This window comes from Gobio gobio (assembly GCF_949357685.1).
Source record: "Gobio gobio genome assembly, chromosome: 7".
NCBI lineage: Eukaryota > Metazoa > Chordata > Actinopteri > Cypriniformes > Gobionidae > Gobio > Gobio gobio.
In genome coordinates this window covers 37,694,787-37,709,687 of record NC_137103.1, presented here as the reverse complement: position 1 = coordinate 37,709,687, position 14,901 = coordinate 37,694,787, and the positions used below count along the sequence as shown (strand labels likewise).

Genomic DNA, 14,901 nt, shown 5'->3' with positions numbered 1-14,901 from the left:
TAGTGACCACTTGTGACTAATCATGGAGCTTATACATTCATATCAATTTTAAACTAAACTCTGGACCTGTTATGCATCAAATACCAATATACTTAATGGATACCCTGCACTTCACTTGATTAAGCATAATTATTAAATTTGACACATGTACATTTATTTCTATATTTTATCCAACTTCTGTCAACTGTTAATGTGTAGAAACAAGTAGTTAGTCTTTCTGAAGTGTAAACACTGTGGCGCTTTTTGGCTCTGACATGGCAACTTCAGACTCAACCAATGGCTTGAGTTTGGGGTGGGACTTGTTTAAATGAACAATTGCAATGGAACAGCAGTAGATATGTTTTTGAAACTGCAGTTTATAACAACCAATTTTCCCAAGTCAAAATCTGAAGCATGGTCAAGTGCCTTGAGCGTCACAATGAAGACGCTAAAGGTACCCCTAGGCGTCACTATATCGACGCACAGGGTACTCCATTGATTTCCGTTGTTTGCCCAATGCGTCAGATCAAGACATATTTAATTCTTTGCATTTGTAAAAGCAGACATGATTTTGGCTACTTTAAAATTTTGGAGCAACTAACCCAACTCCTACCCTAAAGCTACCCACTTTTAAACAATATAAAACACGTAACAGGCAAATAAAAGTACAGTCACAAGTTTTTATTGCAAAAATTGACCAAAAACAGTATAGAAGTATTAACTCGTGTAGCATTCCAAGTCTTCTGAAGTCATTCGATATCTTCATGTAAAGAAGAGAGTTGATCTTAATGTTTTAATCGCTTAAATGATGATCCCACCGCTCCGAGAATGCACTCAGTATATCTTATTCAAATGATGCACCTGACTCTTGAGAATGACACAATCGGTCACGAGACACACAAGAGCCAATGACATTTTACAATCAAAGCTGACGTAATGACACAATTGGTCACGAAACATACGAAAGCCAATGCAATTTCACAAATCAGACGTAACGTTTCTTCGGGCAGCAATTTTTTAAAATTTGAATGTGTGCATGTGCATTTTGGGGATTTTCTTCACACAAATCAATCGTTTGGCCACGGAACACTTGGAATATTTGTACTTTTTGAATAAATTGTGCATACAGTTGGTATCTGCCGGTTATATCCTTTGTTTTATATCATATAATACACAAATGGATAGATTTAGGGATGGAATGGGGTTTAAATAGTAGGGCTGGGTATTGACACAAATTTCACAATTCGATTCGATTTCGATTCACAAGCTTTCGATTCGATTAAATTTTCGATTCGATTCGATTCGATATCGATTATTTTAGATATATATCAGGTACAATACATGGAGACTTTTCTCAGGGAGAATACAAACACTTCAATTACACTAAATTATTATTTTTTTTAAACAATAACAAAGTTATAATATTAACTTAACTATTACATAATCATATTTCTACTCCAATTCGGTTTTTTTAAAATAAACATTTGGCTGTCATAAACACTTGCCAGATTTATTTATAGGCATACATGCATTAAATATTGAAGAACATTAAAAATGACAATCAGTAGCCTATGTAATGTGGTGCATATAATTAGCAAAATGCTCCTCTCTAGAGTTAATTTTTCTAGCGGACTAAAGATGACTAACGAGTTTATGGACACTGTATGGTTTTTCTGAGGTAAATATGACGTTACATGACATTGTTTACAAGCCATTATACTTACATCTTTCTGCGGTTGAAACACTTGAGCTATTCGATGTGACATGATACGGATTTCATTAAGTTGTCCAGTATATTAATACACTTCCAGAAGCTCATTCATGTTTATTTCGCACTGTAACTGGTATTAATGCGGAAGAGAAGATCCGTTCATGTGCATTCCACGCTGCCGCCTGACGGTTCTCTTGAGATTAAAATCGAGAAATCAATATTTTTTACCCAGCCCTACTAAATAGCGTAAATAAAATAAATGGAAAGAAATTTATGCTGGCTGATCAAATTGAGAATCACACTCCAACATGTCACAATGGCAACATTCCCATGCCCAATGCGTCTGTGTATGACACCAAAGGTTTCTCATTGAAATCAATGGAGTACCCTGCGCGTCGAAAAATGACGCCTAGGGTACCTTTAGTGTCTTCATTGTGGTGTGGAAAGCCCACAATTAAAAAGTACAACTAGAACAACTTCTATTTCAAACAGACTTTGAAATAGAAGTTGTACTAGTTGAAGTTGTCTAGGACACCTGTGTGAACTTGAGAGGAACTACTTACATCCACTAAAAATGCCTGTGTGACTAGTTTGCTAAAAACAACTGAAAAGGGGAAGTTCGCTTTAGCATAATTTGTTTGCAGATGCCACCTGGTTTGATATCTTTAATGTGACTTGTATGTCCAAATACTTTTTGGGGAAACTGTATACATACAATCAGCAAAATGATTGTTTCAGTACCTGTCATGGACGAATGGATTACGAATAACCGTATCACTCCAAGTTGTGCATTGCAAACATTAACACACACACACACACACACACACACGCACGCACACGCACACGCACACACTTTAGCCACCTGATCCATATCACAGCAAGTTAATGGAGACAGTCACTCTCTGAGCAACTGCAGTCTTCTGTCCAGCCCATATGATGAATTATCTGGAAGCTTTCTCAGTAATTTAGAATCTTCATAACAAGTGCTTTTTCCATAGGAAAAATTAATGGAAACAAGATTGTCTTTCATTTGAGTTGATTTAGCCGCCTCGGCAGCCAGATGTCTCTCTCTGGGAATAAAACAGTCGGTGCTTAAACAAAGCCCAGCAAAAAACTACCTTTTTTCTGCCGCTCGTGTTACAAACAAATCAGCCAGCGCACAATGGCCATCTGTTTGTTATTTGATATGTGTGAATACATGTTGTAATGACTTTGTTTGTGAATCAGTCAGTGCACTGGAACACACGAGAGCTCTCCAAGTGGCGGAGTGTTTGGAGCTAATCATATAATTGGACACAATAGTCAATGACAAATGGAGTTGCATGGAGCCAGCCAGCTGGGAAGTGAATATGTAATCATTGTAAAATCATATCATTTTGCATATTTGAAGACAGCTTAATAGAGTTTGCTTGTCAGCAAACTATCAAGTGATGATCAGAGTGGGCCCGCGGTATGTGTTTGGTGGGATATTGCTCTGCAGAGTCTCCGGTGACTTCAATGGAGTTGGTACGGTGTTTTTTTTTTATGCCTCAGCTGTTGCAGTTTTATATTGTGATATGGGAATTATAATGGGATTCTACTGTTCGTGAGCACTTATACCAGAGCCAAATTCACAAATCATATAAAAAAACATGACTAGAACCGGTGGTGTCTGACTGGCTTCCTCAGACCACTCAAGGGGAATGGGATTCATGTGAACGGCTTCACAGTGAACATGTCTTAGAACATGTGTTTGAACTCTAGACATGTACTAGATGACTCGGACAGCATCCATATTAAAATTATCATCACGTTTTATCATATACATTGGGTTTGTTTGCACAGCAGTTCTAATAATGGAAGTCCTACTTTGTGGCCTAAAGACTAAAGTTCAATTCATGTGACTACAAAACAATTGGAGTACTCAAGTGGGGGTGCAGATGGCTAGGTGTTTCTGTCATGGCGATAATGAAAATATTTTAAGTAAAGCACTGTTGTGAAATTTCATGTTGAAAATTTTAAATATCAAAAAAATTTAACATGGAAATATGTCTATCAAAATATGAAAATATGATTAGGAAAATAACTGCTAGATTATCAATAATGCATCATGTTTTTTGAAAAAGAAACATCTAAAAATCAATAATTGCATAAGTTGAAGCTGAAGTGAATCAACACCAGTAAACTGAAGCCCATTATATTTGACCAATCCAATAATGAAATTAATCAGATAGACTAGATACACAACATAAATGTAACATTACAACATTACAACATTACAAGGGATGCAAATGCAAGTTAACTTGAACTAAATTACATGCTAGCCAGAAAGTGTTACTCCAGTTGTGAAAGCGCTATTCCCGTAACAATGCGCTGAAAAGTGGCCAACTAAAGCACAAAATAAAAAACACATTTTATAGTGTCCTCAATATAATACACATCTTGCACTTCCCTGTATTTCCTACTACTTTTTTCCAGTGATTCCAGACATCTCTGCACATTTAAAAGTGTAAAAAAAATTATGAGAAAAATAACAGTTAGGGTTTGAAATTAAATTTTCATTTCTACAAGCCAAAACAAAATATTAGAACCAGATAATTAAGGTCACAGCTTTGTTAGTTATTATTAGGGTTGGGTATCGTTTGGGTTTTTTTCAATACCTGTGCCAAACCGATACTTTTAAAATGGTACCGGTGCCTAAACGGTGCCTGAACGGATACTTAAAAATAAAAAAAAGAGCCACAAAACGAGGTGGATAAGATTAAAGAGTGGCTTTTTATTGATTTTTTACAATTTATTACAAGTTTAAAGTATAATTAAATATATAAATATAAATAAATACAAAACACAATTTACTTAACAAATTCACAGTAAAACTAAAGCCACCTAACCCAACTACAACAGGCCTAATTTAACACTAATAACAGTTACATGAATAACAGCAGTAGTCTGTATTCTTGGTCTTCTACAAACCAGCTTCAAGCTTCAGCTTTATTTTGCAGAAATAGGACCATATTTTCTAGCTAAATATTTTAGAACGCATCGCCTTATTGTTTCCATGGCGACGCGTCATGCTTCTCACATGACACACGGTAGCCGCAATAGCGCTGTATGATAGCTCAGCTGTATCAGGTTTATTTCGTTTTTTCTTTTTCATTCAAAATATTCACAAACTTGCTAACAATGTCATGAACTATCTGATATTCTGATGTTCAAATATGTGTGAGTGAATGTGTACTAGTTGATTCGGCGCGATGGACGGTGCCATGTTTGCGCCTAGGAGAATCGGATCTGTCGGATTTACATCATGTAAATTCATTCACGTCTCACGAAATACATGAAAGTAAGTGACCGGTGAACTGGGAGAGGAATAGATTAAACTATACAGTTACTATATAATGTGTATCTGATTTGAATAAAACACGTAGTCAAGTTATAACTGTCTGAAAGGATTGTTTTTGCCACTTCCATAGATCAGTGTGTGTTTTTTGCTAGTACTTATGTGCATTTAAATGTCTGAAACCTAAAATAAACATAATTATGTGGTTAAAAACATTGAATAGTTGTGATAGACCTATGTGACGAGCGCTGAGCGTGTCTCTGTCTCTGGCTCGGCGCCAGCCAAAGCGGAAAGCACGTTTGAATTTAAGTGGCACCGAAATGAGGCACCGAAATCTGCGTTCAGATTCGGTCCGGTACATACCGGTTATATAGGTACCGGTGCCATATTGGCACTGGGTTTCGGTACCCAACCCTAATTATTATTAACATTAAAATGACTGATTCTGAATCACTTAATGGCTGTCAGATTTAGAACAGTCAATTGTTTGCGGATACCATTAAAATAAAACAGAGGCATTCCAAAACAGTGAATCTAATTCCTCTAGTAGGGGCAAATGTTTTTTCAAATGCTTTGTTTTGCCAATGTTGGAGGCTCCTCCCCTAAGAGACATGCAAAGTGATAGGACATCATGAGTCGTAATAATCCACCAAACTGGCTAGTGATGCATTAGTTATGCATTACCCACCATTAGGGTTGGGTATCGTTTGGGTTTTTTTCGATTCCGGTGCCAAACCGATACTTTTAAAACGGTTCCGGTGCCTAAACGGTGCCTGAACCGATACTTTTTTTTTTTTAAAAGGCCACCAAACGAGGTGGATGACATTAAATGGCTTTTTATTTATTTATTTATTTATTATTTAAATTGAACCATTTATTAAAAGTTTAATGTATACTTAAATGTATGAATATAAATAAATACAAAACACAATTTACTTATTTACAAATTATAATTGACATATTTACAAATTCACAGTAAAACCTAAGCCACCCAACTACAACAAGCCTAATATAACTCTAAACAGTTACAGTAATAACAGCAGTCGTCTGTATTCTTGCTCTGCTACAAACCAGCTTCGAGCTTCAGCTTTATTTTGAAATATGATAATTTTCTCTGGCTAAATATTTTAGAACGCATCGCCTTAATGTTTCCATGACGACGCGTCATGTTTCTCACATGACACAGCAGCCGCAATAGCGCTGACAGCTCAGCTGTATCGGGTTTATTTCGTTTTTTCTTTTTATTCAAAATATTCACAAACTTCTTAACTGTGTCACGAACTATCTGATGTTCAAATGTGTGAGTCAATGTGTGTTAGTTGATCTATAAAGCGCAATGGGCGGCGCCATGTTAGTTTGCGCCTCAGAATCGGATCTGTCGGATTTACAACACTTGAGTTCATTCTCGTCTTACAAAATACATGAAAGTAAGTGACCAGTGAACTGGAAGAAGAATAGAGTAAACTATAGAGTTACTATATAATGTGCATTTATCTGATGTGAATAAAACACGTAACGTTAGTCAAATTATAACCGCCTGAAAGGATTGTCATTGCCGCTTTCATAGACATCAGTGTGTGTTTTTTGCTAGTACTTATGAACATTTAAATGTCTGAAACCTGAAATAAACATGATGTCGTTGAAAACACTGAGTAGTTGTCATGAGTTGTGATGTGACCAGCGCTGAGCGTCTGTCTCTGGCTCAGCCAAAGCGCGAAAGCACGTTTGAATTTTGGCACCGAAATGAGGAACCGAAAACTGCGTTCTGATTCGGTCCGGTACATACCGGTTATATAAGTACCGGTGCCATATTGGAACCGGATTTCGGTACCCAACCCTACCCACCATGGTTGATTCTCACCCACATTCAAACCCTGACTATACTGTACAGCTGAAGCGAATGGCGCAGATGCACTTAGGGGGTTTTCAGATCCACTTTTTCTATTTTAACGACAAAAAGAAACGGTTGGCGAACCAGGCGCATGGTCCAAAAGGGTTGTACCTAGTCTCTTAATGAGTCATAGGTGTGTTTTGGGCGTAACGTGCAATAAACCAATCAGAGTCTCATCTCCCATTCCCTTTAAAAGCCAGTTGCGCTTGCACCATGGCGGATTCGCTATTTACATGGCGGAATTTGTGGTCGGAAAGACTGATCGCTTCTCCAGAGAGGAATCCTTTTATTTTTTATATTTAAACGTGTGTGCTGCTGCGCGTCCCTGTGTGTGTAATAAGCAGAGTGTACGCGCATTGTGCACCCGCCTATAGGTGCATATTACTAACGCACCCTTTAAATATTCCAAAAAATACTGCGACTATTGACTTTAGACCAGGTTTTTGTTGGTCAATGGCGCAGTTGTTTTCAGTTGCCTCAAAATAGCAACGCACCGTCAACGCACCTGAACACACCTCGTTTTCAGACCAGTACCCCCATGGGCGAACAGATGGGCGTGAGTGCATTTGCTATTTAAACAACGTGGTGCTGGACGTATGATGCGTCGGGCTGAAACTAGCAAAAAACTTGCGTCGCGCCTGATGTCGCATTGCGTTGGGTGTATGATAGGGCCCTTTAAGTCTTTAGCCTCATTGTCCCCCTAATATTCAAAACAATCATAGCTTCAGGTAGAGCATCGACAAATAAAGATTTGACATTGCAGATTACTCTCTTAAGAACTTATGCAGAGTCATCTCATCTCCATTTTGCACCATGTGGTCAAGCTTTTGAGAATCTGGTCTGAAAAATCCAGGCATCCCCAAGCTGAAAAAAAACATCTTATCCAAAACCATCCCAAAAGTGGCATGTTGGTCTAATAAATTGAGGTGGATAATGGTGTTTGAAAACGATTAGATGGTGCCCTTCATTATCTCCACAGCCACAGAAATCTCAGAAAATGCCTCATGCGGTTCCCAGTGGTGCCTGCATTTACCCTCACTGGCTTACGCATTAAGATCTTGTCTGGTCAGAAGTAGAGAAATAGACCTTGTGCTCTTTAATCTATATCACAAGGCATGATATCCCTGAAAGAATGCGCTCAATGCAAAGACAAGTCTCATTGACCCGTCATTTAGTGGAGGAGAGGTGAGGAAAACATATGGCTTTGATTACAGTGGTGGCTATTTTAGCGGACAAGTCCATTGCTGATTCACACAGAGAATAGCAGCACCATTAGAGGGCATAAATAATGTACAGTCCTTTTTCTACACTACTCAGCTAAGTGCCTTGAAACCTTGGTCTCCACTTGTCAGGTTTTTCAATAGATTAGGACAAGATTTATTTTAAGTCTGTAAAGTAGCATGTTCCTGACAGCGTTCAGCGGGGATCGAGTGTTGCACGCATAAGCACAGCACCCTGGTTTAATTGTAGCATTGTGGAGCAGACAGGCCTTGTGTCGGATTGGTTAAATATTTAATTCGCTCTCACTTAAACTTCCCCATGATCCATCGTATCACATCAGTGGAACACGCAAGGCGGAATTACAACAGGGATAAGAGACATGATAGTTGTAATTCCAAACATAGCCCTTGCTAGAGCTTACAAAGAGAGATTTGTGTTAGGAAACAGATCAGAGACTTCACCCTGTCTTTTTCTGTCTCTCTCACTCGCTGAATTTGTCTTTTTCCCACCCACTTCTCGCTATCCATTCCCTCTTTATTCCTCTCTCAATCCATCCCCCTCTGTCTTTGTTATCCGACTGAAGTTACAACTGAGAAAACAATTAAATCCAATTTAAAATTCGACTACATGTCTGTGTCATGCCTCATTATGGGAAGGTTTTTGGTATTCAAAATAATTGAAACCTGACGCGTTAAGTGCGCGGGCGGACTCCCACTGCAGGGCCCAGGGAGCCGCAGACAGAAGAATGATTGTGAGGGAGAGAGAGGGGAGAAAAGGAGACCACTTCAGTGTGACAGCACAGGGCAGCCTCGTGTAGGGATCTGACAGCGGGGAGGGCTCTTGTGCGTGCGCGTCACGTAGCGGCCTCCGAGAGCTCAATTACAAGATTGATACTCAGAGAGGAAACTTCATTTTGCTTTACAGATGTCGACACCGCCAGAGAAAAGCGAGGTTGTTGTTTAACATAAGACGGGTTTGTGCAATGAGAATAAGCCCATGTGAAACTAAGAGGCCTTTTATTTCTCTTTAATATCAGAATTAAGGTTTATTTAGTCTCACAAAGCCAAACTTTCGACTGATAACTAAGTCTAGATTTCACTGCTGCTTATTCTGGCCAAGAAGAGACTGTGTGACTCACATTTGAAGCTAAAGTATTTTTATTTTTTTGTTAAAATACAGTCTCTTAAACCAGTTCATTGACTACTATTAGAATGCCATTTATCTCCCCAAAAAGTGTAAACATTGAGCCCCCCCAGGCACCATCAAAACATTGTGAGCAGTCCGCTCAGAACTGTCAATCTCTTTCCAGCTCAACCTATAGCAAGAGTTTGGCATTCAGCTTCGGTTAAAGAAGTGCAAGCCAAAATTTGCTGCATTTAATCCTTTAAAGATTAAATAGGTCATGAACACGTCAAAGCGAACGGAGCATTGCGATGCTACACTCTACAATGGGCACTTCAAAATCATACATTGTCAGCATGCACCCATTCAGAAAGACAAATGTACCAGTTTATATTGTTTACTTTGATGTGTCCAGTAGACAACATACGTGGGATGGTTTTATAATGAAGCTAGATGCTCGCGTTTGCTCTGGACAAAGTGTTAGCCTACACAATTGCTTACTCATGACACATAGCAAACAGCTAAAAGTATATAAATGTTGGACCATTTATTGAAAGTAGTCTACTTTTACCTGCTGAACTTGAGACATGCGTTCACAAGCACCTGCAAGAGCAGTGTTTGTGATAGGGGAGGCGCGAGGCGCAAAAGAGGTGTTTGAGAATGTGCTTTATTTTTGTAATTCCGCTAGATGCCACTAGTGTCGCAGAAACTTTATATTTCATCTTTAAAGTGGCCATCCACAGCTCGTTTTGTTTAGATATGGGCGGCATTACCTGAATTAGAGGATACAACAATAATAGACTTGAATGGATCAAAATAATTAGAATAGTGACACAACAGCCTCTGAGAATGAAAAGAAAACTGTTTAAATTAAGACAAAAAGTGCACAGACTTTGCAATCATGGGAATTTCTAGAAACTTTTGGTTAAAATGACAGTGCTTCCAATTTTGGCTTATGGTGATGTAGTTTACAGGTCTGCTTCAAAAACCAGATGTTATTTACCACGTTGCAATCCGCTTTGTGACTGGAGCTTCATTTAACACTCACCATTTGTATTCTTTATTATTAAACTGGTGTTCTCTTCATTCTCGTAGACAAATTCATTGGTTTCTGTTCATTTATAAAACTCTTATCAGAAAAACACCATTATATTTACAATCACTTCTTAATATTCATAATACTAGTCGTAATCTGCGCTCTAGCAATTTCATTAATTTATGCTTAAAAACCGTACGAATTTTGGTTGTTGTTCTTTTCAGTTTTCTGCTGCATACGATTGGAATCATCTGCAGCAGACTTTAAAGATTAGTTTATTTATTTCACTCTCTTCCTTTAAAATTGTTATTTGGTCAATAGTACAAGATCACTGTACTTGTTTTCAGTTATTTGTTTGTTATTCTATTATATTTTTACTGTATTGCACCCGCTTTTTATGCTGCCTCTTGTCCAGGTACTCAACTGACTTACCTGGTTTTATATATATATTTTATATAATTTATACTTATTACTTAATATAATTTTTTTTAAAAAATTTTTTTATTATTATTATTTTTATTTTTTTAATTCTGACAAATTCTGTGAATAAGCTAATCTAAAAACATTTGCATCAATTTTACAAAACCCACATTATGAGTTTTATGCATGGAATCTAATAAATAATAATTTAGCTATACATTGACCGTATGCTGACATATACAACTTTAATATTATTGAACTATCGCACTGAAAATAATAACAACATTGTTGCCATTTACTGCAGATCTGCTTTCCACCATCTTTCATGAACATGTCACAGCTCGGGTATCATAAACAATTATTGGTTTACATACATCACTTGGTCATTTATGTGCACATAGCATATCATAATTACGATAATTCCAACTCTACTTGAAAGCTACATAAGGTCTACTGAAGTCTTGCTCTGATTATGATGTTCAGAAGAAAGCAGTGCCAGACTGCATTTGCATTTGAGCATCGGCCAACACTTGATGAAGTTCTGAAAACATCTCTGTTTCATTTCAAAAGACCAAAGGGCCATCTCTATATTTTCATCTTAATTTGATTACGCGCCATCCTGTCTCCATGAATGATCTGTTTTGCCTCAAGAGGATCTTTTAATCACTTTTCTTTCGTAGTGTTGTTCCTCTAAACGTGCTGCAACTGTCTTGGACCATTCCCAACCACACTTGATTGAGTGGTAAAAAGACATTTGGGAGAAACTCTCTGTGTGTGTATGTGTACGTGTCTTTGAGTCGTCAAAAGAACTGACAATTAGTTTACAGTGGCTCTACAGAAATGCTCACTGCCTGCCTGGTGGCAGAGATGCTTTTGTCTCCTGTCCTCCATTAAGAGAGCCATAAAGGTAGCGAGAACAGATGGCTGCTGGCCTGCTCTGTCCTGCATCTCCCCGCAACTGCCACCGATCCTTTGCGTCCATTAATCTTCTAGTCCGTATTCCAGCGACACAACTATATTAAACAACTCAGGAGAGAGAAAAAGAAACAGAAATGGGGGAGAGAGCCAAACAAGCCAACGCAGCTGTCAGGAAGCCGAGAGTGAACCATCAGTCCACAAAAACCTCTCTAAACGCTTCTGTAAAACAGCGCGAAGAAAATCATTCCGCCTTGAACCTGACCCTATAAAAATGGTATCCATGGCCAGCGAAACAATAAATGCTCATTAAAAGGCAGCTGCCAGTGCTGTTGAAGACTTCACAGGCCTGGCTGGAAAACACAAGCACATCTGATTCCAATTGTAATTGAAGAAGACAACTGTTTCCGCCCGGGCTGAAGCTGGGGAAATTTACAGTGCTGATGGCAGGGCTTGTTAGAGGCTGGTCTACACAGTAGCTGAGGCCTGTTAAACACACAAGTTTGGCCAGTGTGGCTCAATGTCTTCTTTTTTTAACTGCACCATTAAGTTCAGATTGATTCGTTTTTACTGGCAGGAGGCTTTAAGATTTCAAGTCCAAGTGCATATAGTCCAATGCAACGTATTCTCTTTCATAATTTACATTTGTGCATTTGGCAGATGCTCTTATCAAAAATGGCATGTGCCAGAAACCAACTACACAAGTAAATGAATGCTACACATACGATTTCGGGGGTTGTGGCATTGTTCAGGCATTGTCTGCATCTTATGAGTTTTATGTTCCCTCAGTTATATTCCTTTCTCCTTTACTATGAATGATTTAAGCCGGAGATCTAGTCTGTAGTAGGCTCTAGTGGCTAGCCTGTAAAATGTAAATGTGAACAATTTATCATGGTTAAGATTAGAAAAAAAATGTATCAAGTGATTAACAAGAGAGTTCATTATGACTGCCACTAGGGGTCAAAGTGCAAGCAATTGTATTCATAGGCCACAATGAACATGAGACTTAAACCATTGCATTTTTTCTCAGAGCAAGTGCACTTTCACCTGTTAGAAATATTATCAAATCCACATTATAAACTTTAGCAGTCTGGCTCATGAATATAAATTGTTTGACAGTGTTTACCCAGTAGTTCTAAATGATTTGTCAAAAAGAAGGAGCTAGCTATTTTGTTTGAGATATTATTTCTAAAGTTATTTTAGATGGCTGGCACAGCATTGACATTTAAGGGTGTGAACTTAAACATTTCTAAAAGTGGAGAAAACATGTTGCTATTCTAAAACCATAAAGAACTGCAGCCAGAAATGCACCTTTAATGTAAGCCAGCAGTAACTACATTTCATATTTTATTACTAGACAAAGGGTATGTGGGCTACAAGTGTGATACCTAACACCTACCCCACCCCCTTCAAGGTTTCAACACCCCTAATCTACGTTACATTGTTGCTCAGTGCATCGCTTCTGATCAAATGAGTCAGACAATTTAGATGTGCACAACGTTACAGCTGCCTTTGCCTTACAAGAAAAATAAACCCAATCAAACTCGGACAGAAAAAAACCCCCCACAGGAATCAGTCCAGTGCTTTGCAGTGTGAGGGAGGTGGCCACTCTTGATGGGCTTTCTCTCCATCAGCATGCTGAGCTAAAAATCTGTTGTCTGCGGCAGTGGCGTGCAAAACACATTAATGCGTTGGAGGCCACCGTGACTTTATGAGGGACAAATATTTCAGAACGCAGCTCTATTTGGCCCCCTCTGCTGCATGTCCAGAACAGTCAGTGGCTAAATTGAAAAATCAATTCCAATTTAAATGATTGGAATAAAGAACTCCTGGAGTCAGAGATAAAAAGGCTGTCTTCTCCTAGATCCCCTTTAATTGGAAAGTCATTTCTTTAGGGTATTCTAATGGTTCTGAGGGAAGATTGCAAAGCAAAGTTGATGAGCTGGAGGAGGGTTAATAGCTTCTGTATGTGTTTCTGTGTGTCTGCATGGCTGTATGTTCGGAGGGTTTACATGTTGTCCTAATGCACCCAAGGCTTCCTTTTGACAAACGGACGAAATGAAGAAAAATCCCTGGATCAAGACACATCACGGTGGCTTTGCTCTCCTCACACAGGTGCTGTTCGCAGAGCGCCAACGTGCAAATGTCATTGGAGCAAATCTTTCATTTGCTTCCAGTAGATCAGAATAAACATGCCTCTTGAAATCAAATTTAACATTAACAATATGACATTTGTTATCTAAAGCTATCTAATCTGTCTAGAGATTCTTCAATGGCTTCAACTGTATGCCAACTCCCCTAAAAATGCGTTCACATCCAATAGTCTTTAAAATGTTGAATAATAAAGTTAATTCATTTACATTTATTCATAAAAAATAAAATTATAATCAGGAGCCTACAATATTAGCAGTTAAGTTACAAGTTTGAAACTATATTATAAAACTAAACAACAATAGCTATTACAATACCCCCTAAACGAGTAAATAAAAAGTGATACTGATTTGCTGGATCAATACGAAAGGAGTAGTCCCCAAAATAAAATCATGTCTTGTACTCACGCTTACTGTCGCTCTAAACTTGTATTGACATTGTCATGCTTGAAACACAAATTAAGGATGAGAGGATGGCGATTGTAACTGTCCAGCTCAAAAAAGCACAGCAAAATCAGCCTACTCCATTTTTAGGATACTCCAAGTAGCCCATCTTGTTCGTTAACCCATGTCTTCTAAAGTCATTGAGTGCTTTGTAGTTAAAAACAGACTGTTAAGGTGTTATTTACCCAAAATCGTGTCACCTTCGTTAAAATCTGGCACACAGACGATAATGTTTGTTTACATAAATAAATGCTGAGCAGGTAGCGGGCTCTAAACCATATAAGAAGAAGAAGGCGGAGAACAAGGCTGTCTGAATACTCGATTCTGTTTGGCTGGAAGGTGTGCAATAAAACCATTTATTACATGGCTCTGTGGAATACTTGATTCTGATTGGTCAATCGCGTATTCCAGCTGTATGTTATTCCCAGATAACAACTGCCAAAGTGAATAACACACAGCTCATCTGGGTACTATGAGATATCTTGACCGGTACTACTTGTATGCTTAAAGGAACACGCCAACTTTTTGGGACTTTAACTTATTCACCGTATCCCCCAGAGTTAGATAAGTCCATACATACATACCATTTTAATTTTGTGGGTGCCATAACTCTGTCTGACGCACCCACCGCTAGCCTAGCTTAGCACAAAGACTGGAAGTAAACGGCTCCAGCTAGCCTACTGCTCAATACAT

General features: G+C 38.4%; 2 protein-coding genes across 2 annotated transcripts in view; one reads left to right on the top strand and one right to left on the bottom strand.

Moving 5' to 3' along the window:
- Window positions 1-14,901, top strand: part of piga (phosphatidylinositol glycan anchor biosynthesis, class A) — an 882,343-nt gene that overhangs the window by 294,570 nt on the left and 572,872 nt on the right. The window lies entirely within an intron of this gene.
- The window catches only part of LOC307129066 (uncharacterized protein), a 538,951-nt gene that overhangs the window by 235,482 nt on the left and 288,568 nt on the right, over window positions 1-14,901 (bottom strand). The gene's annotated exons all lie outside the window — the stretch shown is intronic.